The 3583-nt window shown below is 42.4% G+C and overlaps 1 pseudogene; it reads left to right on the top strand.

Annotated features, from left to right (window-relative positions):
* The first annotated feature begins 1389 nt into the window (after positions 1 to 1389).
* Positions 1390 to 2782, top strand: LOC136388221 (tripartite motif-containing protein 75-like; annotated as a pseudogene).
* The last annotated feature ends 801 nt before the right edge of the window (positions 2783 to 3583 follow it).

The following is a 3583-nucleotide window of genomic DNA, read 5'->3' as shown; positions in this document are numbered from 1 at the left end:
GATGTAACTTGAATTTTGCTGTTTAAGTTGAAACAAGCCTTAGCTTAAGTCACTTACCTATCCTAACACAGTTGTAAAATCATAATCTAGAACATAAAACACAACTAAGCCACAGAAAAGAACATAAATATACTGTACTGTAAACTGTATTGTAGTAACAGGAAAAAAAATGAGTATAAAAAAAGTATGATGCTGACAGCATAAGCTGAAACATTCACATCTCATTTTTTTTTAAAGTTTTTATGGGAGTGAGCATTGTAAACTTGAAACATCATATGTCACGACTGTTGTAACCCGAGGTCTCCTTGTATTATGAATTCAGCGTTATCAAAAATAACCAGTTTAAACTAAGTAGTGCCAAATCATTAGGTTTCTCACAGGATTAAAATCAAGTTGGGCCTGACCTGTGGAGGTGCAGTGGATAAAGTGTAGACCTGGAATGCTGAGGTCACCAGTTCAAAACCCCGGGCTTGCCTGGTCAAGGCACATATGGAAGTTGATGCTTCCTGATCCTACCCCTTCTCTCTCTCTCTCTCTCTCTCTCTTGCTTGCTCTCGCTCTCTCTCCCCTCTCTAAAGTGAATAAAAATAAAATCTAAAAAAAAATCAAGTTGGGAATTTTATTCTTGTTTACCAAATTTCCTAGAAGAATGTTAAGTACCTTTCCCCAGGTTTCCCTGAGGGTAGGTCACTAAGGCTGGAAGTTGACCCACATATAGGTGATCCAGTCTCAACTCCATCCACTTTCCACAGCCCCACTCAGCAGCCTTGTAGATGACTTGGGTTTAGGTGGACTATAGTGGTAAAGACAAATCAGTGCTTACTTTAAATGTGGCAGTGCTACCTGACCTGTGGTGGCGCAGTGGATCAAGGGTCGACCTGGAATGCTGAGATCGCTGGTTCAAAACCCTGGGCTTGCCCAGTCAAGGCACATATGGGAGCTAATGCTTCCTGCTCCTCCCCCCTTTTCTCTGTCTCTCTCTCTCTCTCTATCTACCTATCTCTCTATCTCTCTGTCTCTCTTCTCTAAAATGAATAAATAAAAGTAATTTTTAAAAAAAGGATAAATGTGGCAGTGAGAACCACAGAACAAATGATAGCCTTTTTTTACATGAAACAATATTTTCTCATCAAATAGGTACTTTTGAAACATGTCTGCTTTCTGACCTAGAGAATTGCTGAGCTTGGATTCAACTACTCTGATCGGCTGGAGGTGGTAGACAGAGTACCTCTGGACACCTGCTGCCAGTGGGCTCATAAGAACGAATCATTCAGGACAGGAAGAACAGTGAGATCTGAGGGTGTACCTGCTTCTCCGTGGAGAGACTTCATGAAGCCCAACCTCCTAAAGAAAACCCATCATCTCACTCCAGTCCTTCACTCACGGCCAATGGCGGTTGAAGCAGCCCTGGCAGGACTCCAAGCAGAAGTAAACTGTCCCATCTGTCTGGATGACCTGAGAGACCCTGTCACCATCGAATGTGGGCACAACTTCTGTCGCTTCTGCATCCAACAGTTCTGGGCTGACCTAAGGGGCAGGTTCCCTTGCCCTGTGTGCCATCACCCATGCCAAGAGAGGCACTTGAGGAGTAACACCCAGCTAGAAAGCATGATTGACATTGCCAAGCTCCTCCAGGTCATCAGGAGCAAGAAGAAGCGGCAGGAAGAGAAGCGCTTGTGTGGGAAGCACAACCAGGTCCTGACCCTCTTCTGTGAGGAGGACCTAGAGGTGTTGTGTCCCCTGTGCGCTCAGCCCCCTGACCACGAGGGCCACCAGGTGAGGCCCATGCAGGAGGCCGCCTTTCATCACAGGCAAAGGCTCAGCAGCAGGTGGCAGACATTCAGAAATTAATAAGCATTCAAAGCAAAATATCCTTAGAACTGAGAGATAAGGTGGAAAAACAGAAACAGAAATTAGTCTTTGAATTTGAGTGATGCAATCTGTAGAACATGATCAGGAAGCAGCTCTCTCAAGGTTAGTTGGAGAAGGACGTTCAACAAAAACTCAGGGCAAATATAAGTAAATTTTCAGGCCTCATTTCCACCCTCAAAGCTCTATGAAATGAGATGACAGAGAGGAATGAGATGTCAGATGTGACCTTTCTGTTGGATATCAAGGGTGTTCTCTACCGTTGTGGAAGACTGAGACACACACCCCCCCCCCCCCAGCTGTCTATTGGGCCCAGTTAAGGAGAGAAGAATACAGTCTTCCTCTACAGTATTTGGCTCTGCAGAAAATTATACAAAAATTTAGAGAATTTTCTGTCGATCCTGAGGCAGCACATCCTCATCTGCTTGTGTTTGAGGATAAAAAGTCTGTGACATTTGTGAGGAAAAGGCAAAGAGTTCCTTGGAATCCAAAGAGATTTATGGTCGATCCAGTTGTCCTGGGTTCCGAAGGGTTTAACTGTGGCCGCCATTACTGGGAGGTCCAGGTGGATGACAAGCCTGAGTGGGCCGTGGGCGTTTGTGAAGACTCCCTTACCAGGAAGAGAAATCAGCGGCCGCCAGGATGGAACAGCTGTTGGATGATTCAGCTGTACAATGGTGACTATATGGCACGAGGGTCTGTTCCTGTCTCCCTTATGCTGAAGGAGAGGCCCAGAGGAATTGGCATCTATGTAGATTATGAGTTGAGTCAGGTTTCGTTTTACAGCTTGAATGACAGGTCTCACATCCATTCTTTCAGGGATACATTTTCTGAAGTGTTAAAGCCTTACTTCTATATGGGATGTGATCCTAAACCTCTTACAATCTGTGCTGTAAGAGATTACAGAGGATGAACTGTGGCTCTGCTTCATTTTCTTCCCGTGTTTTATGGACAATAGAATTTTGTAAGTATCAGGGAATCTAACCTCAACAAAATTTTTAAATGCTTATTCAACTTAACATACATGAAGAAAGTTTTTATTTTGTTTTCAATTTTTTAAATTTTGTTTCACAATAAAATAAAATTTTGTTTCAATACTAGTAGAGTTGTTATGGGAACTAACCGATGTGGGGGTTAACTGTAATATATTACCAGAAGTCTAACACTAACAATGAAGTGGATAAAATGTACTTTCACAGCTGCAATAGATTTGTGAACATTTTCCTATTTCCTATACCAATGCATTTACTTGTTTCATAATTACCTTACACATTCCAGGTGGCAAAGAAAAAAATTGTCAGGAGTAAATTTTCAGTGGGTCTTTCTGCTACTAGGGGGTAAGGAACTGAGTGCTTCAGACAATTGTTTCAAGGAACAGTGTTTCACGGGAACAGTGCTGGAAGACAGAGAAACTATCTCCATACAAAGCAAAGGACAGGTTTGTTTACTGTCCAGGATAATAATGTCTCCCCTAGGAAAAAGTTAAACTCTCACCTGAAAAATAGAGGATATTGTCTATCATGCCAAGTAATTATAACAATCAACTGAGATAATTTACACATATACTTTGAAATAACCGACGTAGGTCAGTCTTTTATTATATCCATCATAAATAACAGATTGCCTTGGTTGGTTAATTTGGGGCCTAATAATGTTTGTATTTTGATTTGGAGCAGGTCAGTCAGCAGAAGATTCTTGTTGCCTTCCCACTACT

This window comes from Saccopteryx leptura, chromosome 1 (genome assembly GCF_036850995.1).
Source record: "Saccopteryx leptura isolate mSacLep1 chromosome 1, mSacLep1_pri_phased_curated, whole genome shotgun sequence".
Lineage (NCBI taxonomy): Eukaryota > Metazoa > Chordata > Mammalia > Chiroptera > Emballonuridae > Saccopteryx > Saccopteryx leptura.
This window is presented reverse-complemented; position numbering and strand designations above follow the sequence as displayed.